General features: G+C 46.4%; 1 protein-coding gene and 1 long non-coding RNA gene across 3 annotated transcripts in view; one reads left to right on the forward strand and one right to left on the reverse strand.

Moving 5' to 3' along the window:
- GALNT14 (polypeptide N-acetylgalactosaminyltransferase 14) overlaps positions 1-26,752 on the forward strand; it is a 208,032-nt gene that overhangs the window by 76,264 nt on the left and 105,016 nt on the right. The window lies entirely within an intron of this gene.
- On the reverse strand, positions 4,318-26,270 carry LOC115510969. Its single transcript, XR_003967901.1, has 3 exons — positions 26,186-26,270; positions 4,630-4,638; positions 4,318-4,328 (listed from the first exon to the last, which is right to left on the reverse strand). It is a non-coding gene; the product is annotated as an uncharacterized LOC115510969 (long non-coding RNA).

Genomic DNA, 26,752 nt, shown 5'->3' on the forward strand with positions numbered 1-26,752 from the left:
ATGTGAGCCCAGAGTATTCCGCGTGGCTCAAGGCTTTCTACCCAGTTCATTTCACCCTCCATCCAGGGGCCTTTTCTTGGGACGAAGGTGGTTTCTCATCAGCATCTTCCCGCTTGATTCCTGCTCTTCCATTTCTGTGGGAGACTTTGCCCACTCCCTCCCTCTCTTCCCCTCCCCTCGTTAGTCACAATCTGCCTGTGACTTGCAGGCTCTCTCCAGGGTGAGGTCCTGCACAGGGAAGGTCCCTGTCAGAGCTGGGCTGCCCCCAGGTTCCACCACCCATGAAAGGGAGACCCCCTTTACCTCTAGAGGAGCTGTGCATTCCTTTTTTAAAAATTAAACTTTTTAGCTTAGAAAAATCGTGGACTCACAGAAAAGTTGCAGAGATCATACAGAGTTCCTGTATACCCCTCACCTTGTTCCCCCGAATGCTATCCTCTTACATTCATTGGAGCATTTGTCACAGTTAAGAAACAACATGGGTGCGTTCCCGTTAACCCAACTCTAGACTTTATTCAGCTTTCGCTAGCTTTTCGGTCCCAGGATCCAGTCCAGGATGCCACGTTGCATTTAATGCTCGGGCAGGCTTTGTCTGTCTGCCACTTGCTCCTTCTCACCATGACCACCCCTCCGGTTCTGCCCTCCTCCCCTCCCCAGTCTGCATGTGTCTGGTTGAGTGGTCAGTGACTGGAAGCTCGTGGTGATCTCTGTTGATCTTTGTTCAGAGGCCTGACCGGAGCTCTCTTCCCTCTTGCACGCTGGGAGGAAGGAAGCCACCCTGGCCACTTGGTAAATATTTTACAACATCTAATGGAATCAAGTTGTTTACTCTGCAGAAAATAGAAAGGCATTAGTTAAAGAAAGTAACAAGCTACTGGTTGCTGACTCTTCAGGTTTAGGCAGAGGCCTGGGAGACTGAATGATTTCCACTTAAGGGGTTTTAGTGCCGGCCTGCAGCAGAACATCCCAGAAGCGATTGGCTTCTGCTGCTTCTCACTGCGCGGCCCTGGCCACCCAAGCCCCAGGGGCTGGGATTGGCAGCCAGGCTCTTGCAGCCTCAGACTTACTAGGGACCTTGTGGGCTCCTGCTCAGCTCTGTCCCCTTAATGTCCCTCTGCAGACCTCGTTCCCAAGTCGTTCTCCCCTTGGCTTCTTCCTCCTCAGCTTGACTCTTTGCCTCATGTCCCTTGGGTGGGGGAGATCTCGGGAGGCTGTGGACCACATCCTGAACCTGTCATGTCCGTACCCTGCTGGAGCCCTGGTGAGCTGTGCCCATCCACATGGCCCCTCGCCCGTAGGACCTGGCCTTCTCGTCTGAAATGAGAGGCATGATGCTCCACATGTGGCCCAGAGACAGAGAGAAACCGGGCCGCTGGTGGTGGCTAGAGAGGCGGACCCCGCATCACTGCATGTTGCATTTCCTCCTTCTCCGCCCTTCCCAACTCTAGGTCCCACTTCTACTTTTTCATAGTCTGCCCCCCCTACCCCCCCCCCCCCCCGCCAAGAGTTTCATTTCCCGGAAGGGTGAGACAAAAATGTTTGTTATTTAAACCTAGGCATATAAAGGCTGCGGTAAATTGTTTTGATGCCATTTACAAGCTGTACGTTGTAGTAAAGTTTAATGGGACGTCGGAAGGGAATCCGTGTGGGAGGTCTGAGCAGAATCTCGGATGAAGGGGATGTGGATTTCACAGGCCCGCAGGTCTGCGGCGGGTCTCCTGGCACACCGCTCTGAGAGCTCCGTGTGCCTCGTGTTCCCTGCTTTACCCTGTTGCTTCCTCTGCCCCCCACCCCAGCCTGCGAACTTCCTCTGCCCTGCACCCCCTCGCCCCCTCGGTGCCCCCACTCACCCCCTGGAACCCCTGTCACGTACACACCACGGTTCAGGGATCCTTCATGACCGAGGGCCAAAGAGTGAGCTGCTGATGTGGTTCCAGGGCCCGGAGCCAGCTCAACCCTGGCCTGGAGCACTCAGGAGCCTTCGGCTGGACTGTGGGGATTTCTGAGGAACCTTGGGTCCTCTTTCTTGGCAGTCTTGAATGATAATCATTCCCACTTTGAGCATTTCGTGAGTTTCGTGTGTGTGATGCCTGAGAATGACCTGAACACCTAGATCGTAACCTGAGAAGGGGGGGGTCTGCCGCAGATGACAGACACCCGGAGCGGGGCAAATGAGGACTGTTAAGGAAGTGAGCAAGTGACTGAGTCCCACCACAGAGGGCTTGCTGGGTAACATACACTTTATGAGAACGTTCAGGGTTTGCAAGGACAGCATGGGACATTTCTAATGGCCGTGCTCCTCCCTTCTCTCTGAGGGAGGGCTGGCCGGGCAGGGGGAGGGGAAGGGAGGGAAAGGGAGGAAGAGGGGCCTGTGGACTGGAGGGAGCATTTGTCTAGTGAAGGGGCCATGGTGGGAATGAGCAGGTCAGGGGAAGGGACTTGGCTTCTGATGAGTGGTAGGAGTAGAGTTCAGTCCTGACTGAGAGGGCAGGAGGGGCTTCTCTGGGGTCTGGGGCAGGGCATTGGCCTGGCCCAAGGTCAAGAGGGTCATAGTAGCAGCATAGAGTGAAGGAGTCAGCTCCAAGCTCTTGTATCTCGAGTGAGAGAGGATGAGACCGTGGTTCATAGTGGACATTTCAGCCTGGGGGAGCGATGGCAGAACTCCACGGAAGGATGCAGATGGTGTGGGAAAGGGAACGAGGCAGGAACTGGAGGGGGAGTCTGTCCCCGAGCCTGGTGCTCTCTGGCACTCTCTGACTCTCTCTCTTATTTCTCCTCCTGAAGATCCAACCATTCACTGTTGTAGTTTCCAGAGGCTGGTCAGTAGCAGGTGTTGGAAGTGAATGGGGGCAGGACAGGGTCCTCCCTCAGCCTTGGGCTTCCAGACCAGGTCTTGCAAGCCAGTTCCCCTTAGGGGCTGTCAGCTCACAAAGAAGCAGAGCCCCACACTCCCTTGTCAGGGCCCTCCTAGGGGAAAAGTGGCTGGATTGAGGTACATTTGGGCATTCCCCTGTCCCCTAGCCACAAGCCACAGAGCCAGCAGGGCCTGTGGTTCCTAATAGAAAGCAAGAAAAACAGAGCATTATGCGTTCCTTGACCCCCCACCCCCTGGTGGGGGCAGCACATACGCCTACAAGTCCTCCTTGGGGGCAGTGAGGTTACCCCTGACTCTGAGCATACCCTTCTGCTCCCTGGGCAGGTGTCTCAAGGTCCTCATGTCTGGGCTGTTTCCCCCAGAGGGTGGGGAGCTGATTCTTGGGTGTTTGGAGGCATCCCCCAGGCTCAGCAACTTTGGTTAAAACGTTCTAAATCTACCCATTATAGACCCTCAGCTGGAGCCCCAAGGGGCTGGCACTTGGCTGCAAGCCTGCATTCCCAGAGTAGGTCGGATCCTGGCACTGGAGGTGAGCCTGGAGGTGATGTGGGTGGGTGAGCTCTGGCTGTATGTGTCCTCTTTCCAGTCGTGGCCAGTGAGCAGCTCCCATCGCAACTTTGTCCCCCTAAGGTGCGGGACTCCTCTCTGGAGACGGTCAACGTTCAGATTACAGGGCCTGCTTGCTGAGTTTATGATTCACTGTGGCCCTGGGATCTGCAGTTTGGAAAAGCTCTCCTGGGTGATCCTATCCTGCAACCAGATTTGGGATCCCTTGCTTAGGTCCACCCTCCACTCTAGAAAGGAGCCCTTCAAAAGGTCCCTAGACCAGGCTCTCGAGAATTTGGATATGGAAGGGAGACAGGGGAATACCTGGGGCTCCTGGCCCTTGTTATTAGTTATACTGAAGTGAGACGTGTTCTCTGTAGTGCCCATCAGATCTCAGAGTAAGGGTCGTCAGGAAGAGCCAATTCCACAGCTACTTAGAGCCCAGTGAGCAGCTACAAATGGCAGCCCAGCCACTGGGACTCTCTGACTTAGACTAAAGTGGTAAGGTCGAGGGCAGCATAAGGAAGATCAGGGCCCTAGGGTGGACCTAGGCTTTCCCTGGCACCTCTGTCTCCTTCCCCAGGGAATGATGCCATGCTACGGAAAAGCCTGTACCAGTCCACATGCTGACTTCATGTCAGATGTTTGCCTCTTGCGCTCCCTCCCTGCCTTGCTCGGTCTGACTGGGGGGGTGGGGGGAGGGAAGGTGGCAAGGCAGGCCTCCTCCATGCTCCTGCCCCACCTGGGACCTGCAGTTCAGCCTCTGGCCAGGCAGGCCCTGCCCCATCCTTTCCCGGAGGGGTGGTCCTTCGGCGTTCGGCCGGGAGGATGATCTATGCTGTGAGATTAGCCCTGCACGAGGGAGGAGCCCGTTTCCAGAGGAGCCCGTTTCCAGCCGGGCGGCTTCCTAGCACCTGAGCCTGGGGGGAGGGGCTCCCCTGCCCTGAGCTTTCCTTTCTCCATTTGCAAAAAAGGATTTTGCTGGCTGTCCTGCCTCCCTTAGAGAAGCATCTTAAAGACCGCGAGTGAGCTGAGAGATGGGAGCATATCTTGAAAATTCTAAAGCAGGGCCTGTGAACTTGAAATGCGTGACATAAAGAAGTGGGCTGGGCGGTGAAGAATGGTGGGAGCAGTGAACTGCAGAGCAAAATTAGATTCTATTAGAAAAAATAGGTACTGTAGGCTCCGTGTAATGCACATTTAAGGACCAAATTTGGCTCCTTCATTCACTCCTGCTGTTAAGTGTCATTCAGAAGCCAGGTGGCCATCGTGGATTTCCATGTCACATTCATGACCTAATGCAAACAAGGCCCCACAAAACAGTTGATGCCTGTCCGGGGCGGCATGGCGGGGGTGGCTGTGAACGTGTGCGGCTCTGGGGCCAGCCGGCATGGATTCAAACCTGTCTCCAGTGCTCGGGCACATTATTTCCGCCACCTCTGCTTTTGTTCTTTTTTTCCATGTAAAATGTGGATGATCCTAGCACCTGATTCCTCAAATCCCTTGAGCATTAAGTGAGCTACTCCACGAAAAGCTTCACCCAATGACTGCTTGCAACTTAACCTCCTCAATAAATGTTTATTATTATTATTATTATTATTATTATTATTAATTACTGTTGTATTGTGATGTTACTCTCTGCGGAGGGGCATATGCTGCAGGAACAGCATGAGGATACAGGATAAGCAATGGAGGTGGAGAGTAGGAAGTTGAGAGCAGAGATCACGCAGAGGTCTTGCGTGCTTCCTGTTGGAAAGTGTGACCTTTTACTTGGAGTCTCCAGGTAACCACAGGGAACGGGGACAAATGGCCAATTACAAAACCGAGGAGGGATCATGAGTGTTCTTGCTGCATCCGTGCTTGTACTTTGCTCAAGAGGTAGAAAAGTCTTTCGTCCTTGATTATCGGGCTGTGGATGTACCTGGAAAACTCAGGTGTGTGCAGTTTGCTGACTGGCGCTTCCTCATTGGCGTGTCTGAGCCCAGCTTGGCACCTCGAGTGTTGTTGTACCTCAGCTGGACGAGCTGCCAGTCCAGGACAGAGATGACGGTGGCATCTGTGTCCCTGGATGCTGGGACGTAGAAATGGCCTCCTCGTGGCTGTGGCTTCAGAGTTCAAGGTTTGGCCCAGTTTTCTCAGTTAAATAATGCCCTAGATCGTGGGTGCTGCTCATGTATCTTGGTGCCCCATCCTTGCTTGCACCCATACCTAACCCTCAGCCTGGTCCTTCTTCTCGTCCCAGCATGCACATAACTCCTGAGGTCCGCCTCCTCACCTCCCATCTTGAAGCCCTTTCTGAAGGCTTTCTAGGTGGTGATTTTCTGTGAGCATATTGGTTTGCATTTCCAATGCCTTTGATGGATCCGACATCCCATACTTCTAACTACCCAAATGCACTTGGGATAGAATGTAGCCAGGATGTCCTTTCCAGAAAACTCCTTTCTGGTTTGTGCACTGTTAACTATGGAATATTGAAGGAAAAAGTTTCTAGAATACAGAGACCATACATCTGTTTATCTTGTTCTGAATTACATCCTAGGCACAGAAGGACACTTAATAAATCAATGTCCTGAGGAAAATGGTAGTGTTGTCAGCAAATGATGATAATCGGGAATGCACAAGAGAAAACGTTACTTGATTTGAATGTGAACCTTGGGCTTTCAGGGGAAAGCAAGCTCTCTGCAAGTTTCAAGGGGTGCATATTTTAAGGGGGCAGCGTGTTGAGTTTGTAAGCACAACCCTGGTGCTGCATGCAGTGAGCACTGTGTCCTCTTAGTGCTGAGTCCTGGCAGATAGTTCTGGGAACTCTGATGTGTGAGGACAAAAGGCCTGTCTTTTCCTAACACTGGGTGGCTTTATAGGGCTTACTAATGGGAATGTGAAGAAACAATTCCATGCAAAAAATTGATCTTGGAATGATTAAATAGTCTTATAATAAGTTGCTAGTTCTCTGCTCTTTGGTTAGAGAGGACGGCATATGAAGCTGGCAATCAGGAAACTTGACAGCATTCATAGAGGGTGGGTCCTCCAGGTACCGCTTTCCAAGATGCAAGGAGGCACCCTACAGCCTGGCCGGTCCACTCCCTGGCTATCCTTCACCCTTTGCCCACCCCATCATTGATTTCATCACTGTTGTGTCTGTGGTTTCACGGCACCTTGTGTAGATGTCTGATGCTGTATTATATTGTCATTCATTGTTCACAGGTTGGTCTCTCTGGACACTGGGAAGGGACTGATGTGGTCCCTTACATTAATCTTTATGTGATGGGACCTCCCGTGTAGTAGGTCCTCAATGTGTATTTGTTGCATGAGTTAAATAATTTTGGCAAAGCCCTAAAAATAAAATCACGTGGTCCAGCCCTTCCTGGTAAGGTGGAGGACCCCAGAAAGTTTTAATCCCTTGTCTGTGGCCCTGCAGGGATTGGATGTTTTGCCTTCTGTCTCCAAGTGCAGTGTTTTGGGCTGAAGTTGTTTTTTTTCTCCTCTTGTTTGTCTACGTGGGTTTTTCTTTTCTTCTTCACTCGTTCCTATGTTAGTTCTTAAACAGCTACATTGAACTAGGTACAAAACAAGATAAAGAACACTAACAGCTTTTATTTTAGCAAGGGAAGATAGCCAGGAAATAATCATGTTCAGTGAGGAAAATATATGGTACATCAGAAGGAGATAGGCACTGTGTAAAAAAGAAACAGGAGAGCAAAGAGGGGGATTGGAAATACTGAGGAGAGGCAGAATTTATGGGGTGAGAGTGACAAAGTGAGGTTTGAACAAAGACTTGAAGGAGCTAAGGGATTTAGTCTTGCTGATATCTGGGGATGTGTGTCCCAGGCAGAGGAAAAAACTAAAGCAGTGGCTCCAATGTAGGAGTGTGCAGGGGAACTTGAAGACCAGCAGAGGGCTGGCATAGCTGAAGTGGATGGGCCAGGTGATGGAAGGGAGAGGAGGGGATTACATGAGACAGGTAACCAGAACCATGTCAAAGTAGGGCCTTATAAGCTCAAATAAAGACTTTGGCTTTGATCCAGAGGAAGTGAGGAGCCACTGGAGATTTGGAATAAAGGAATGGGATGATCTGACTTGTACTTAAAAAGGACCATTCTGGGAAAGGTAGAATCAGTGAGATCTATTAGATGGCTATTAAAATAATCCGGGCCAAATGTGGTGGTGGTTTGGCTCAAGATGGCGGCAGCAGTGGACATGGTGAGAAGAGCAGATACTGGATGTGCTTCTCAAGGAGAGCCAGCAGGGTTTCCTGATGGGTTGGATACAGCATGTAAGAAAGAGGAAAGGAGTGAAGCGTACCCCAAGGGTTTTCACCTCAATGGACAGATGGATGGAGTTGTCCACCTCCCAGCCTGCTTCACTGGTTCCATGCCTGGGGTGGGAGAGAAGTGGGGAGAATACAGGAAGCTGTCCATGCCAGTGAGACTATGGTCCACCCCTGTTTTTTGAGCCCTCAGTCTTCTTCACCAATTCAAATACCACCCTTTCAGTAATCCCTTTAAGATCCGTCATCTCCTTCACAACATCTACCTTGATTAATTTTACCTGGCTGAAGTCTCTCGGTTCATTCCATATTCATACACAGATATGCTTTACTTAACACAGTAGATGAGTTTTTGAAAAGAGAGGTGTATGTCACCTTTCCAAAAAAATATTAAGGCCTATTTTATATTCACCAGGGGAGCTAACTATTTAAAGTACCCTATTATTAATGCTTTTGTAAGGTGAAGAATCCTTTTGTTAGATGACTATGGATCTCCACTAATTTATCAGTTATGAAAGATCAGGGTATAAACGTATAAAACTGAGCACACACTTGTGTAATATGTCTCTCTACATGAGGAACCTGCTAAGCAGCTCATCAGAGGGTCTCTTGGGACCTCAGGCTCAGGGCACTCTCACCTGAGCTCATCATTTTCCTCCTAAATCATCTTCCTCTCATACTCCCGGTTTCATGCAGGCCTCAAACCCCAGAGCCCTCTCTTGACATCTGTTCTCCTCATTCTCCCCTTGCCCCCAGCTTACCACCGCTCCACCTTTGTGAACTCTCTTGCATCTTGTGCATTCTGTCCATGACCCTCTGCCTCTTATAGTTCAAGTGCCTAAGGCTTTCTAATGGACTTCTTAACACTTCACCCTGCAACTTATAGTTCAAGTGCCTAAGGCTTTCTAATGGACTTCTTAACACTTCACCCTGCAACTGCTCTATCCATGTTCTCTAAGACATCCTCCCACATTCAGCTATCCAAATCAGCTGCCCAAAGCATCCTTCTTCCCATAACCCCTTCAGGGTCTGAACCTGTTCAAGATCTGAATCCTCCCCTTTCCATGTCTCTTTCCAGACATCAGTAGCCTGCCCATCAACTTGCCTGTAACCTACAGTCTAAACACCTGAGCAGGTTGTTCAAAACCCTGTCTGTGGCCAACCTGCATGCACCCTTGTGGTCTTACCACCACCACTTATCCATCCATCCTCATGCACCACGATGGGCATCCATGGCGAGGCATTTTCTTTACCCCTGCAGCCCTGAGGATGAGCAGGTGGAGACCCATACCTTCACCACCCCTGGTCTGCAGTGCCCCTCTGGCCACCTTATTCTGGTCAGATCCTTTCCATTTTCAAAGACCAGCCCAAACACCCTTTCCTCCTTGAAGCCTTCTCACCTTTTAGGCAGAAACAACCCCTCCTTCCATAGTACTTTATGCAAATCACTTTAATAACACATATCCCTCTTCTGTTTTGTCATTTTCCCTGCCCTACTTTCTTCATCAACATGTGTGCTTCCTGCCTGCTGGGTGCTGTCTGAATCTTCCCCTTTCTCTTTCATGCCTTATGTGTAGAGAGCGCATAATAAGAATATGTAGTGTGACACTATGGCTGTCCTTTTTCTTATTAATGTTGTTGACATGGAAGGCCCACATTAAATTGTAAGTTCTGTGAAGTCTGGAATTGTCTTTGGATTTTTTTTATCTTCATCCCTTACCATACAGTCCCCACAGATGGCATTTATTGTGCCAAATGCCAAATTCTTCATGAGCCCTTGTGTTTCAAGGTTGCATGGTCCTCATGATGGAAACACAGCAAATTAGGAATTCATTCCAGGCATTCTGGCCTCTGGTTTGTTTATTTATTCATTTGTTTATTTATATCTCATGTATCAGGTATGCATTTCAGACCACAACAGTAGGGTGTAAGACATGTCACATTTCTTTATTTCTCTAAGTCAAATTTAATCGGTGCCAAGCTTCCACCTGCTGAGCTGGCAGCAAATCTAATCTGTCTTTTGAGACTACTGCCCCCAACCACTCCCTGAGGATTATAAAAAAAAGCATTAGGAGTCTCACCAGTTCTGAAAAGCTGATGAAGGATTCTTTTGTTGGGGATCCATACTGGACATATCCTACCCCACATGGCCTGCAGGCCAGTGTCTCCTCTGCTTCCGTATTAAGAGAGCTTGCGGGCCCAGCATCAGTTTTGTTTTGTTTTGTTTTGTTTTTCTGAGACCCACTGCTATATCCCCAGGATGCTGCAAGGAGGAAAGCCCCAATCTCCACCACTCATGGCACTGACAGAAACCAAGCCTCATCTTGGCTTTGGAGGATATTCTCAACTTCCTCCAGATGAGAGAGGGGAAAATACTCCTTTTAGCCTCTTTCAGTATGGTCAAAAAAGTTAATTATATAATGATTTTCCTGTCACATATCTTAATAAATGATTTTGGCTCTGTGCACATCATAAATTCATGACCGTAGAGAGATAGAAATAAAGAATTCGGACCAGGGAAAGAACTCAGTTTCAGGAACTAGAATTGCTACAGTTAAGCTTCACATTTGACTCTAAGCTTCCGAGTTGCTAAAGTGAAAAGGGAGATGTGGTGTCATAACTCTGTTATCAGAAAGGGAGAGACAGTTTCTCAAGAGAAGCAAAGCTTTCTCTATTACTTGATTCTAAAATAAATTTTCTCATATGAAGCTTTATAAAGAGGATATCAAACAAAGCCTTCTAAGGTATTGCATACAGATCTCTGTTTCTTCTTGCTTATACCTCCCGATAATCACTTGTGAGGATAAGTATGCCTCAGGGCCCGCACACAGGAGCATTGGCCACATACATTGATCTGTACTGTTGCTACCTTTATGTCCTGTTCAAACACCTAAACATGGCCAGATATTCCTGACATCACAAATGCACCACAGTTTAAGCAGAACGAAGACTGAAATAAACATCTACTAAAGATCATAATGTAAGTGATAGAAGAGTATGTTTGGTTTGGTCAAGTAGGTTTTGCTCCTGATGTTTCCTTGGTCTATTGACGGCTTTGGCCATTTCTTTCTCCTGCTGAAATCTCTGAGCATAGGGGCCGGGACTCTATATTGAATCATTGAATCCTCAATGCCAAGCATGGTGCCTGGCTTTTCACAGATGTTAAATAAGTCGTTGTTGAGTTAATATGCTTGTTTTTCTGTTTATTTGTAACATGATCTTTTAAGTTACTCTCCTGTGTTTCAAAAGTGATATGGAGCTAAATGAGAAAAAGAGTTCCTCCACGCTGGACCTTTCTTTGCCTCATACATGACAGAACTAGAGAAATAGGCTTAATGATGCATTAGTGATTCAGGGAACTCCTATTCTGTCAGGACAATGAAAACTGGTAGGCTGCTGGGTAGAAAACATGAGGTTGTGTTCTATAAAGGAAGATGTCAGTACTACCCAAAGTGATCTATGAATCTGTTGTATGAAATCCAACACAATTCCCACCCAAATCCCAATGACATTGTTGGTGGAAATAGAAAAACCCATGCTAAAATTCATATGGAGTCTCAAGAGACCCTGAATAGCAAAAACAATTTGAAAAAGAACACAATTGGATGACTCCTGGTTCTTGATTTCAAAATATATTACAAGGCTACAGTAATCAAAACAGTATGATATGGCATGAAAGATAAATATAGGCGAATGGAATAGAATACTGGGTTCAGAAATCAACCCTTCTGTATGTGGTCACATGATCTTCAGCATGGTGGCAAGGCCTGTCAGTGTGGAAAGGACAGTGTCTTCAACAAATAGTATTGGGAAAAATATACACTTACCTGCAAAAGAATGAATTTGGACTGTTACACCATAGATAAAAGTTAACTCAAAATGGGTTAAAGGCATAAGCATAAGATCCCAAACTATAAAACCTCAGGATAAAATGGAAAAACTTCATGACTTGGCGTGAATGGATTTGGCAATGTGTTCTTGGGTATGACATGAAAAAGGCAACAAAAACACAAATAGAGAAATGAGACTACATTAGCCTTAAAAACTTGTGCATCAAAGGACACAACAGAGTGAACAGAAAACCTACAGAATGGGAGAAAATATTGCAAATCCTTTATCTCATAAAGATTTAGTATCCAGAATATACAAAGAATGATTACTACTTAACAACAAAAATATCAAATAACCCTATTTAAAAATGGGCAAAAGAGTTGGATAGACAGTGTTCCCCAGATGACATACAAATGGCTCACAAGCATGTGAACAGATAGAGTCACTAATCATCAAAGAAATTAAAATAAAAACCACAGTGAGCTATCACCTCACACCCAGTGGGGTAGCTACCATCAAGGAAAAAACAAAAAAACTCGTACAAAGACAGAAAATAACAAATGTGATTGAGGATGGAGAGGTTGGTACCCTTTTGCACTGTTAGTGGGATTGTAAAATAGTGGAGTTGCTATGGAAAACAGTATGGTAGTTTCTAAAAAATTAAAAATAGATCATATGGTAATATGATCCAGCAATCCCACTTCTGGATACATGTCCAAAAGAATTGAAAGCAGGCTCTTAAAGAGATACTTATGCACCCATGTTCATGGCAGGCACTATTCACAATAGCCAAGAGGTGGAAACAACCCAGATGTTCAACAGATGAATAGGAAAGCAAAATGTATATAATGGAATATATATACTATATATATATATATATATATATATACACATATATAGTATGTATATATATATATATGGAGTGTATATATATATATATATGGAGTGTATATATATATATGGAGTATGTGTATATATATATGGAATGCGTATATATATATGGAATGTGTATATATGTATGGAATGTGTATATATGGAATATATATATATATATGATGTGTGTGTGTATATATATATATATATATATATACACACTATATATACACACACAAACACACACACACACACACACATACACTGTGTAGCCTTAAAAAGGAAAGAAATCCTTTCACATGCTACAATATGGTTGACCATTGAGGAGATTATGCTAACTGAAATAAATTAATCCATCATGAAGAGGTAGGAAAAGATACCACTTATATGAGGTATCTAAAGTAGTCAAACAAAATAGAGAGTAGAGGGGAAGGGGGAGTTGTTTAACGGGTATATGAAATAGAGTTTCAGTTCCGCAAGGTGAGAAAGTTCTGGAGATCTGTTTCACAACAGGTAAAAATTCTCAACATGATTGAACTGTACACTTAAAAATGGTTAAGATGATAAATTTTATATGCTCTTTCTCATGGTTAAAGTGGCAACTAAAAAAAAGTCAGCCATTGAAGCACTTTCAAAATGGCAGAGTAGTTACCTCCAAAAATCTGCCCTTCCATAAAAACAGAATCCTGGCAAAAATTGTCAAAATCAATTTTCCCAGAATTCTAGAAATTAAAGATCTCCAACAATTTGAGGAACATTCTTTCAAGAAAAATGACTGAATCTTAGTAATAACCAGTGACATTTTAACTTGCCCTGTTCCCATTTGCTTTAGCTCTGCAATATTCTTGACCAACATTCTAGCAACTACAGTAGGTATGAAAATCAGCAGACTAGCAACTCTGGAGGGGTCAGAATGGAGTTGGAGCTCCCCTCCTGGCCCCATCTCCTGAGAATTATCACTATGTGGACAATAGATTTGAATTCACAGAAGAAAGAATCAGCAAACTTAAAAGTAAGTCAATCAAGACTATTCAGTCTGAGGAACAAGGTGAAAAAAGAAGAAGGGACAAAACATCAGAGACCTGTGGGACATCATAAAATGTACCAATATGTGGATTATAAGAATCCCAGAAGGAGAGAATAGAATGTGGCAGAAAGAATATTTGAAGAAATGGTGTCCTGAAACTCTGAATTTATGAAAAACATTAATCTGCACATCCAAGAAGCTCAACAAATTCAAGTAGAATAAACTCAAAGAAATCCACACCCGGGGCTTCTGGGTGGCTCAGTCGGTTAAGTGTCCAACTCGACTTCGGCTCAGGTCATGATCTCGTGGTTCATGAGTCCGAGCCCTGCGTCGGGCTCTGTGCTGACAGCTCAGAGCCTGGAGCCTGCTTCGGATTCTGTGTCTCCCTCTCTCTCTGTTCCTCCCCTGCTCATGCTCTCTCTCTGTCTCTCAAAAATAAATAAATGTTTAAAAAAAAGAAAAAAAAAGAAATCCACACCCAGACACCCCATAATCGAACTGTCAGAAGTCAAAGATGAAGCAAACATGCTGAAGGCAGGAAGAGAGAGGAGACTTGTTACATGCAAGGGAGCCTAGCAAGATTAACAGCTGACTCCTCATAAGAAATCTTAGAGGTTAGAAATCAGTGGAATGAAATACTCAAAATGCTGAAGGAGAGAGACTGTCAACCAAGAATTTTCAGTAAAAACTATCCTTCACAAGTGAAGGAGAAATTAAGAAATTCTCAGATAGACAAAAACTGAGAGGCAGAAGACCCGCCCTACAAGAAATATTACAGAGAATCTCTCAGCCTGAAATGAAAGAACACTAGATGCGTTTCAAATCCATATGAAAATATAGAGTAGTAAAAGCTACTACAGTGTAAATTCATTTTATTTGTTATCCTTTTTTCCCTATTTCCTTGAAAAGACAGCTACACAAAGCAACAATTATAAAACTGTGTTGATAGGCTTATAATGCACAGAGATGTAATTTGTATAGCAACACTAGCATAAAATAGGAGGGAAAGAATGGAGCTGTATTGGAGCAAAGATTTTATATACTGTTGAAAATAATAAGTTCGTATTAATCTGAATGGGATGGTTCTAAATTAAGATGTGAATCGTAATCTCTGGGAAACCCGCTAAGGAACAAAAACAAAATAAAAATAGTACACTAGAAAACATCCATTTAACACAAAAGAAGGCAGAAATGCAAAAATAGAGGAATAAAGACACAAGACATAGAAAAAACAGCAAAATGGCAGTCATAAATCCTATCTTGTTATTAATTACACTAAACTTAAATGGACTCCAGTTAAAAGGCAGAGAATGGCAAAATGGATTTTTTAAATGTTTGTTTTGAGAGAGGGAGAGCATGTATGTGGGGGCGAGGGGCAGAGAGAGATGGGGAGAGAGAACGCACTGTCAGTGCAGAGCCTGATGTGGGCTTGATCTCATGAACCGTGAAATCATAACCTGAACCGAAACCAAGAGTCGAATGCTGAACAACTGAGCTATCCAGGTGCCCCCAGCAAGATGGATTTTATACACACACACACACACACACACACACACACACACACGCGTGTGTGTGTGTGTATGTGTGTGTGTGTGTGTGTGTGTGTGTGTATATATATATCCAACTCTATGGTATGTACAGGGGACACATTTTAGATTTAAAGACACAAAGAGGTTGGAAGTAAGAGGATGGTTAAAAATAGAACATGTAAACAATAACCAAAAGGAGCTGTAATAATATCAGACATAATGGACTCTAAAACAGCACTTTTAATAGAGACCAAGAAGAACGTTTTCTAATAAGAGTCAGTTTATCAGGAAGACATAACAGATGTAAGCATATAATCACCTAACAGCAGAGCAATAACTAACAGAACTGAAAAGAAGTAGATGATTTGAAAATAATAGTTGGAGACTTCAATATTCCACTTTCAGTAATGGATAGAGAAAGTTAGCATGTGACCAAAAAGGAGCTAGAAGGTTTGAGTGCTATAAACCAGCTGGATCTAACAGCATTTGTAGAATACGTCACCCAACAAAAGCAGAATACACGTTCTTCTCAAATGCAGAATGGGTCATTCTCAAATGGAGAATGGGTCATTCTCCAGGATAGACCAGATACCAGGCCATAAAACAACCTCAGTACGTTTAAAGGGATTGAAAGCCTACAAAGTAGTTTCTCCAACCACAGTGGAGTGAAATTAGAAATCAATTACAGAAGGGAATTTGGGAAATTAAACCATATACTCCTACATAACCAGTGGATTAAAGAAGAAATCACAGGGAAGGTAGAAAATTCCTTAGGAAGCATGAAAATGAAAACACATCATATCTGGTACAGCCACCCTGGAAAACAGTATGGAGGTGACTCCAAAAGTTAAAAGTAGGACTACTCTGTGATGGAGCAATTGCAATACTAGGTATTTACCCAAAGGGTACCAAAAATACTAATTCAAAGGGATACATGCTTATAGCAGCATTATCTACAGTAGCCAAATTATGAAAAGAGCCGAAGTGTCCATTGACTGATGAATGGGTAAAGGTGATGTGCTGTGTATATACAATGGAATATTATTCAGCCATGAAAAGAACGAAATCTTGCCATTCGCAATGACGTGGATGGAGCTAGAGAATAGTATGCTAAGTGAAATAAGTCAGAGGAAGATGAATACCATATGACCTCACTCACGTGGAATTTAAGAAGCAAATGAGCAAAGGGAAAAAAAATAAAACAGAGAGAGGCAAACCGGGAAACAGACTCTGAACTATAGAGAACAAACTGATGGTTACGGGAGGGGAGGTGGGTGGGTAGATGGGTGAAACAGGTGGTGGGGATTAAGGAGGGCACTTGCTGTGATGAGCACTAGGTGTTGCATGCAAATGTTGAATCACTATATTGTACACCTGAAACTAATATTACACTATGTTACCTAGCTGGAATTTAAATAAAAACTTAAAAGAATGTATAAACCCACCTAAAAAATAAAAGAAAACACAATATACCAAAACTTGTGCTGCTACACCATTGCTTAGCGGGGAATTTATGGTTGTACATGCTTATATTTAAGAAGAAGAAAGATCTCAAGTCAATAACAGAAACCTCTACCTTAAGACATTAGGAAAAAAAAAAACCCAGATCAAACAGAAGGTAGGAAATTAATAAAGATTAGAGCAGAAATCTATCACATAGGGAACACAGAAACAATCCCGTAGATCAAAAGTCAATGACTGAAATAGCCCCAGGCGCTCGGGGGAACTCTCCAGCAAAGCTGTAAAGGACAGTGGGGCCCTTTTGCGGGGCTCCGGTGCTGGACCAAACACTGTAGTTTAAAGTATAGGCTGGTAAGCGTCCTTGAAACTTGCTCCTAGAAGAGTAACAACATGAAGTAAGTGTTGGAAAGGATTATTTGGTGCCAGTGTTCATAATCTGGAAGCGGCGTTCAGTACATTAGAAGGGCGGAGGAATGAGATCTGCAAAGGGGAAGCCGGCAGCCACTGCATGAATCCAGCCTGCTGCGGACAAAAGCCTAGAGCAGAGTCATCGCCGTGGAAGGACACGTTCAGTATAGAAGGGGTTGGGGAGGAAAGTAGCCTTCATAGGATTTTTTTTTCTTTTCCTTTTTTTTTAAGATTTTATTTTTAAGTAATCTCTAACACCCCACACGGGGGTCAAACTCACAACCCCGAGCCTAAGAGTCGCATGCTCTTCTGACTGAGCCAGCCACGTGCCCTGACTTCATAGGATTTGATAGCTGTTGGGATCTTTGATCTGAGAAGTAAGGAAGGAGAATGAGTGTAGCCTTGGCTCCATAATTTACTAGCCATTTGATCTTAGGCAGTTCTGAGCCCTGGTCCCTTCATCTATGAAATAAGAATAGCAATGCTTACCCTGGCCTACATTTCAGGACTTTGTGTATGATTTAAATGGGATAATGGGTATAAAATAGGTGTAAAAGCCACTTGAGAATGCTCAAACTCTTGACAAGTATGAGGGCTTGTTTGCTATTATCATATAATGAGTTCAGGTTCTGATGTGCGTTTTCAACAATGAGGACATCTCCGTGGAAATGTGCGGATGGTTGGAAACTCGGGAGGGAATTCTGCAGAGAAATTAGTGCCAGAATGAACATTTGGGCATCACCTGCCTCTCTCAGGCAGAGGAGTGGAGAGAGGGTGGGTTGGGGGTGGCAGGACAGGCACTTAGCCTGTGGAGCAATCCAGACATTTAGGGACAGAGGCAGGCCAGGGCGGGAAGGGACCAGGAGCTCGGAACAGGATTCCCGGCGCTGCGGTCTGCCATTACCCCTGAAGTGTGAAGGAGAGAAGGTAGCAGGTCTGGGCTGAGCGATGTCTGATCTCCACACAGGAGTTTCCTTAGAAGATCAAGCAGGCAAAGCAGCATTATCAGAATTTAGCTGGAGAATCACAGGTCGGGAGTGGGAGGCAGCAAGATAGCCTGTTCATTCTAAACGATTGGCTTTGAAAGAAAGAATTGGGGCAATTTCAGAGTCTTGTGTTGAGATTTCACGGTTCCTTAGTTTGAAATAGAAACTCTGTTGTGGTTGTGCTGCTAGGAGTGTCAGGGTCACGAGGGAGGCCACCAGGGAGGACAGGGGACCCCATCTTGCCCCTGGCTCTGGTGTGTTGCATTTTGCATGTACGAGCCGTGCCACGCATGAGAGATAGGTGGGAACCCCTCTCCATGGAAGCAAGAAGGAAATGCCCAGCAGATCAGAGCTATCCCAAAGCCTCAAGAGCTCATTCTCTATTCAGTGACTCAGCCTGTGCACCTGCAGGAGCAGCCCACCCGAGCCAGCAGAGCTCATTTCAGAGAGCTGATTCTCTCTCTCTCTCTCTCTCTCTTTTTTTTTTTGAGAGAGAGAGAGAGAGAGACAGACAGGGTGGGGGAGGGAGAGAGAGAATCTTAAGCAGACTCACTCCGTGCCCAGCCCGGAGCCCAACGCAGGGCTCCATCCCATGACCGTGAGATCATGACTTGAGCTGAAATCAAGACTTGGATGCTTAACCGACTGAGCCACCCAGGCACCCCCCCTTTTTTTTGAGACCTGAGTCTTTCACTGCCATCTGTCCCTTTACATGCAGCACCAGCTAGATTATGCCCAGTATGTTCCCCAACCCAAGGATGTTCACTGATCACAGTGCGGCACTGAACTTGGGGTGGGGTGTGACTCCAGGTCCCTGCCAGTGCAGGACTGCTTTGGGGGCTGACTGATCCAGTGGTCCCCTTAAGGGATGGGATGCAGCCTTCCCTGGCACCTTTTCCCACAGAACCTAGCTGTTTTTCCAGGCTTGAGCTAAGTGCAGCTCAGGGCAGGGCTTCTTGGCTTTCAAGTGTTCTTCACAGCAGATCTCGGGGAGGCTGATATGACCTTCATCGCTCAGCAGTACTGCTGAGCTGTGCTAAGGAGGGTCTTCCCGGCCTGGGAAAGAGAGAGAATCTTGAGATGGTGGCGGGGGGCGAGGGGGGCGGGAATATTCTCAAGAGCTGCCCTGGCAGGAAGATTGCAGAATCAAGTCATATACTTGCTTGCACAGACCTCAGACTGCTTCAGTGACTTCCTAGTCCCAAGATGCTTAATACACTTGACCTCAGAAGGCACCAGAAAAGTAAAAGCAGCAAAAGTCAAGCCCAGCTACCCAGAACGGCCGACTTCATCTGTTTCTTGGAAATGAAAATAGCCCTGCCTTTGGTTGCTGTTCAGGATCTTCTGGAGCCTGGTGCTTCAGTCCTTGTGCCTGTGCTCACTCTTGTTCTCCTGCACCCCATTCTGACTTTCTCATCCCCAGCCCTGGGCCCAGGTGAGGATGAACATTCTGGGATGTCAGTGGCTGGGGATATCTTGAGTAGGTGAATCCACAATCAGCCATCCCCACCACTTCCCTAGGGACCATGAGCACAGAAAACTTTCTGAGAAAAGTCCACTCTTACACAAGTTAGGGCTTCGGACCTGAGCCCCCGATTGGCCACCCACCGTGGGGAGCTGGCCTCATCACTGTGGTCCTCAAGCACGTTTCTGTATCCAGGAATGCCTGGGCATTCTGCTCCAAATCCCACCCTGGTTTCAGCACAACCTTCTTAAAGGACTAAGATACCTTGTTCCAAATGAAGGAAGGTCCCTGGCAGATGAGAACGGCAGCTATAAGGACTTCCTAAAGACATAGGCAGAGGGAGCAGGGCACAGCTCAGTAATGCCAGACACAGAGCCCTAAACAGGGGGACACTTACTGGAGAGAGAACACAGTCCCCTCTTACTGGGTGTCTGTCCGTGCTCTACTTCCCCAGGAGGGTGTGGAGAGGATGGGGCAAACCTCCATCTCTCCCTATAAAATGGATTCCATAGCCGAGATCCTGCACCCCAAATCATATTTCCTTATGGGAGTCTAAGGGTGGCAGCTCTTTTCAAGGCTTAGTCAGGGCATTTAAAGACTTCCTTTTCCTCCATATAATGTTTTTGGATGGATCCCAATGTCATGAATGTGTGCCAACAAGCTATAACTGCTTGAGGACTTGGTTTCCTTAACTCGGTGAGTTTGGGTGAGCAAAGTAGGGGGAGTTGCGGTGGCACTGGTAGATGAGAGGCTAATCCAAGAATTTGCAGAGCCACATGCAAAGGTTAGACTGGGTCAAAGTGGCATTCATCATGTTAGTGAGCCTAGAGGGAGAAAGAAAAGAAAAGAAAAAAGAAAGCAAGCACAAGTGGAGAAGGGGCAACATGAGAGAGACAGATAGAGAGAGAGAGAATCCTGAGCAGGCTCTCGACTGTCTGTGCAGAGCCTGATGCAGGGCTTGAATTCACGATCCGTGAGATCATGACATGAGCCGAAATCGAGAGTCAGATGCCCACCCAGACGCCCCTGCCTTTATTTTACAAATGATAAAACAGTTCTGGAGACTTGAAGTGACTTGCTCAGGTCACTCTGCCCAGTGAGTTGCTGTGGAGAAACTCAGATCCGAGTGTGCACACGTCTGGGCCCACTCTCTTCCCAGGGCGCGTGTCAGCGTTGTTCCGGGCAGGGCAGTTTGAGAAGTGGGAGCTCTGTGGGAGGATTGCTAACACGGCCTTCCTTCCTGGCCCTTGGCCTTTGTTCTGGAAAGCGGTGCTTCTGTTTTTGTTTTGTCTGTGTGTTAACCTGCCCAATCTCTCAACTGTGGGGCCCCCCCAGCCTTTGCTGCTCTGCCTGGGAGCCGTCCTTCCCACCGCTCACCTTCCCTTCCCCGCTGGATATCGCGGCAATGAAATACCACCTTGGCTGAGTCGGGGAATTTGTCATTTTTACATCTCCACGTCCTAGTGTCTTCTGCTCCCGGTGACAAATAAATCCCTGGGCTGATGGCTGGCCCCGGCCATTCATTAAGCAAATAAAGCCCCAGTGTGTGAGTCGGAGACTCGTAAATAATCCCGGGTGTTTTATCCCAGTCGCCCGCTGCCTCTCCGGCTTTGCATATTTATAATACAGGAGCAGTATTTCTGACACAGATTGTTACATGTGGGAGACACTGGGGAGGGCGGGCAGCTCTGGGTTCTGACCTGGATGGAGACGGCCTGTTAACAGGCTGGGCGCAGGCAGTGGCCCTGAAGCTCTGAATGTGGGCGTCCTTACCCGGCAGGGGTGAATCCCTGGTGTTCAGCCCGGAGCTGGCCCTGCAGGGACTGAGTTCTGATCTGGCTCTGAGTCGAGGTGAGGAGGAGTGGGGAGACCTGGGGCAGTTGGCCGGTTCAGCCTGTTCTGTCTTGGGAGTAGAGGGCCATCATCTTGGAGGAGGGAAGTGGCTGTAGGACAGTGGAAGCCTCGGCAAGATAAGTGGCTAGTAAGTGACACTTAGTAATGTGCCCCCTCAGCAGAGGCCAGGCACCCTCACACCTGCTTCTCTGGGCAGCCTCCTGCATGCGGGGTTCAGGCTTCTGGCCCCAAGGAACCAAAGGACGATGAGGAAACAGTTCATGCTAGCAACGACGGGAATGGCGAGGGTCATGAACAGGAACATTTACTATTAAAGAAGGGGTTCAAGTTTGCAAGCATATTCATACACATTGTGCACCTGACTACGTATGCTTATGAGCAGCGGACTCAGCAAGCCTTATTCACCCGAGAAAGATGCCATCGATGCAGCCACCCTGGGCGGTGTGTGCACGCATGCGCACACACACGCCATGACCCTCTTCGCACGTCATATCTCCCAGGCAGCAGTCGGTGCCTAAAGCCTCCCAGAAGCAAAGACTGTCGTTTACAGAGGTGTAGAGGCATGTGGGGCACATGCAGTTGTGGTGATGAATGGAAACACAGGTAATGGGCATCTAGTACTGTATCCCAGTCCCAAAGGGGATGCTTAGAAATACTATTAACCCACCGGTATCCGTGCACCAGGTTTCTTCCTAAAGTTGCCAAGGTTGGCCATTCTCACTCATTACCCCTTTAGTCTGGGATCTGTGTGCCTTGTGCTAGGAACCCCGAGATGGAATACCTGATCTCGGACTGGGCCCCATGACTTCTCAGAGTAAGAAAATACTGAAAGCGGAGTCCATCTTTAAGGCCCAGCGAGAGTATGTGGGGGTCCGGTTCTCCACTGTGCCTGGGTGGTATCAGGCGGACCAGAGTGTTTTTTTAATATGGGTTATGGTACATCATTAAGGTGCAGGACACGATGAGAAAGCAATACAAGCAGGAAGGGGGAGTGTCCTTCACAAAAGGTTCGTTTCTCTCGTACTTGTAGGTGTGGGTGCTGTGTAGGTGTCCTGGTCTCAGTGTGGCATGTATCTCTCACTTCGGGTTGCCTTCAGGAAAGTGGGCAGCATGGGGAAGACTGGAGAGGAAAGGGCTGTGGACTCAGAGTGGAGGGTCCTGGATTCGATTCCCAGCTGCGCCCTTAAGTCCTTACACACCTATTTGCACACCGTGACTCAGGCCGGACCCCCTTCTTTGTACGTGAGCATGGCAGAAATGACCAGCCGTGATGGCATGGTGGAAAACTAGAGCTGGAAGACACCCTGGAGGTTCTCCAGGCCTTCGTGGGAACTCAAGGCTGGAGATCGGGAAAGACAGGTCACAGTCCAGGGGCAGGACGGGAGCCCCTTGTGCTTCTTGGGGAAGCCCCCCTTTCTGATAAGTGATAGGCACAGGGACCTCTGGAATCCCCTTAGACGCAAACGTCTCCACGTGGCAGCCAGGATGACCCAGTGTCACCCCGTTCGAGGCCTCATTCATCTCCGAGCCAGGACAGAGCGGCCGCTTTAGCCGTCACAGGCCACACTCCAGTGTCTGTCTGGGGAGAGAAGACAAGATACTCTGCATCTGGTTAAAAGCAACAGGAGGATGTCAGGGAGACAGAAAGTAGCTCTTCTTGGAAGCCAGCCAAGGCTTCCTGGTGCCAAGATTAAGAAGGATAATAACAACAGCCATAATAGCCAGAATCAAAAACGCTTCTACAAGGCCTCGGGGACCTGGCAAAGTAATAGGAGAAGGGAAATCAAGATGGACACTGTGACCTTTGCAAACCTCCTGCAGAAAAGCCATTGGCCCAGCCCCTTGCTGGAGAGAAGTGTCCTCCTGAAAGTGCCTGATGTTCCACTCGGGTCTCTGGCCGGCCCTGCACACTGGGCACATCTAAGGACAAACTCATGGCAATGGTTAATGCAGTCTCTCATTGGTGGCGGGGATGGGGGGGGTTGCTGTGGGTCCCAGTTCTTTGCTCAACACCAGTCTAGATGTTGAGAAGATATTGTAAACATGTGATAACCATTTAAATCAGTAGACTTTATGGGGCGCCTGGGTGGCTCAGTCAGTTAAGCATCCGACTTGGGCTCAGGTCATGATCTCACGGTCCGTGAGTTCGAGCCCCACGTTGGGCTCTGTGCTGATGGCTCAGAGCCTGGAGCCTGTTTTGGATTCTGTGTGTGTCTCTCTGCCCCTCCCCTGTTCATGCTGTGTGTATCTCTCTGTCTCAAAAATAAATAAGCGTTAAAAAAAAATTAAAAAAATAAATAAATCAGTAGACTTTGAGTCAAGCAGATGACTCTCTACCATGTGGGTGGGCCTCATCCAATCAGTTGAAGGCCTTAAGAGCAAAGAGTGAGGTTCACTGAAGAAGGAATTCTCCTCAAGATGGGAACATAGAAACCCTGCCTGAGTTTCCAGTGTTCTGACTCAAGACCGCAACAGCAACTGTTGCTGGAGCCAATGCCTTAAAATCTCAACCCCCCACCCCCCCTCCGTATTATAGAATGTTAGTGATGGGAGGACTCCTTGCAGATCCTGATGCCAGCCCCTCTCACAGGCTAGCGGAATGAGGTGGGGAGGGGTGCAAACTTTGGAATCAGACCTCCTGTATGGGGACCTAGGCTTGTCCCCATCTTAGCATTATTATACATTCTTAGCATTACTATACATCTTTCTGCCTCAGTTTTTCCTTCTCTGAAATAGGTATAATAGTTACAAGAAGGATTAAATGTAAAGTATTTAACCTAAGTACTTGAATCACTTTTAGCTCATTTCATTATTATCACATAATTAAAAAAAAAAAGTCGCCCCAAATTGATGATGTGTCTGGCCTGCTATGCACAGTGTCTGTGATACAGCTGATCCACATGTTACGTATTTTGATTTTAAGGCTAGGAACTGCTGTATTGCTCTGTGAGCCTGCCATCTCCGCTGGGAAGATGGTCCCAGAGTCTGCTGTGTGGGATCACTCTCCTCGGTGGTTTTCAGTTGCTCCCCATTGTTACTCCAAAGAAAACCTATACTCTGGGGCCCGGCACTTAGTCAGCAACTGTTATCACATAGGACCATGTACCAGGCTCTGGACTGGTTGCCAGGGTTACCCACCGGAGCTCCTGCCCTCATGGGGTTCACATTCTAGTTAGAGAAGTAGAAAGAAAATGGATACATAATCTATATGAGTGAATATGTAGACAAACAGAACAGAATAAGGGGAAGGGTGGTCCAGATGAGACCTCTAAAGAGGTAAGGTAAGATCTGAGCAGGAGGGAATGAGCCAGGCAGATATCTGGGGGAAAGGCATTCCAGCTGGAAGAAGCAGCATGTGCCAAGGTCCTGAGGTGGGAGCTTGATGGGCACCAGGAAGGAACAGCCAGGAGCCTGGTATGACTGGAGTAGAGTGAGGGGAGATGAGAGAACATGGGGGTCTTTGGGCCATTGTAAGGACTTTGTGAGTGAGATGTGTAGCCAGTAGAAAGTTTTAGACAGAGGTGTGATGTTATCTGACTTATGTGCTTAATGGATCACTCTTGTTGGCTGCTGTGTGGAGAATAACCTCTAGGGAGAAAGAGAAGAAACAGAAAGACCGGTTAGATAAGAGAGGGCGGAGTGGGCACAGGCACAGGGGTAGTGGTGGAGGCACCGAGTCGCGTGAAGTATGTTGCAAGTTTGCAAACAGAAAGGATATAGAGAGTGAGACAGCGAGGAAGCTAGTGTGACATGCACGCCGAAGGCTGGAGAAGTGGGATGGATGGATTCGCCTCTCACTGAGTGAAAAAGACTTAGAAGAGCAGGTTCTGAGGGGAAATTGAGACCTAGGTTGGGGGCTTCTGTCAGTAAATATTTTGGACCTTCCACTGGAGATGCTGGGGGAGCCATTGGGCATGAAGAGGGAGAGAGGTTGGAGGTAAAGATAGAAATTTAGGAGTCATCTTTATGTTGAAATACTTGGTTAGTAGATGAGATCAGGAAAGGAGAGTGTATAGATACAGAGAAGATGGCAGGGCACTTCAGTGCTTAGCAGGGAGGAGACTGAGAAGGGGCAGCCATAGAGGTGGGAGGAAACCCAGGACAGAGAGGTGGCCCAGAGGCAAAGGAGGATAGTGTCCTGGTGGGAGGGCTGGAGCTACTGTGCAATGATGCTGCTGGGTCAAGCATGAGAGAACCCAGAATTGTGGATTGACTTTAACCAAGTGGAAGTCATGGATGACCTTCCTAAGGGCTACTCATAAATCATGGATGACCTCCATAGGGATCATTCATAAATCATGGAGGACCTCCACAAGGATCATTCATAAATCATGGATGACCTCTACAAAGGCCATTTCAGTGGAGACATAAGGAGAAAGCCTGGTGGGCTGGGATTCAACAGAGACGAGGAAGAGACAGTGAAGGCAGGACTCTTTCTGTAAAGTCAGTACAAGAAAGGGGGTGTTTGTAGGGTGAAAGAGGGATCTGGGGTCAGAGGAGGGTTTTTTAAAATAATTTTATCACCTCAGCGCAGTTGACATACAACATTATGTTATGTTAGTTTTAGGTGTACAACATAGAGATTCAACATATATCGAATTCTATGTTATGTAATGCTTCCCCCAGTAAGTGTAGCCGCCATCTGTCACAATACAACATATTACAATATGATTGACTATATTCCCTATGCTGTACTTTTCGTCTCTCTGTGACTTATCTATACCTGGGAATTGGAACTTCTTGATCCCCTTCACCTATTTCATCCATCCCCCCACCCAACTCCCCTCTGGCAACCATCAGCTTGTTGTCTATTAATGAGTCGTTTTCTGTTTTTTCATTTGTTGGCTTTGTGTTTTAGCCTCCAAGTATAAGTGAAAACATGTGGTAGTTGTCTTTCCATGTCTGACTTACTTTACTTAGAATAATAGCCTCTGGGTTCATGCATGTTGTTGGCAAGATCTCATTTTTTAAATGGCTGAGTAATAATCCATCATGTGTATTTACCACATCTTCTTTATCCATTCATGTGTTGATGGACACTTGGATTGCTTTCATATCTTGACTATAGTAAATATGCTACAATGAATATAGGGGTACATGTATCTTTTCAAATTAGTGTTTTCATTTTCTTTGGGTAAATACCAGTAGTGGAATTACTAGATCCTATGGTAGTTCTATTTTTAATTTTTTGAGGAACCTCCATACTGTTTTCCACAGTGTTTGCACCAATTTGCATTCCCACCAAGAATGCATGAGGGTCCTCCTTTCTTCACATCCATGCCAACATTTGTTATTTCTTGTCTCTTTGATATTAGCCATTCTGACAGGTGTGAGGCGATATCTCATTGTGGTTTTGCATTTCCCTGATAATGAGTGATGTTGAGCATTTTTTTCACGTGTCTGTTGGCCGTCTCTATGTCTTTTTTGGAAAAATGTCTATTCAGGCCCTCTGCCCATTTTTAAATCAGATTATTTGCCCCCCCCCCTTTTTTTTTGGTATTGGGCTGTAGAAATTCATGACATACTACATTAACCCCTTATCAGATATATCATTTGCAAATACCTTTTACCATTCAGTAAGTTACCTTTTGTTTTGTTGATGGCAAAGGAGGGTTTTTGAAAGATGGGAA

Source organism: Lynx canadensis, chromosome A3 (assembly GCF_007474595.2).
Source record: "Lynx canadensis isolate LIC74 chromosome A3, mLynCan4.pri.v2, whole genome shotgun sequence".
Taxonomy (NCBI): Eukaryota; Metazoa; Chordata; class Mammalia; order Carnivora; family Felidae; genus Lynx; species Lynx canadensis.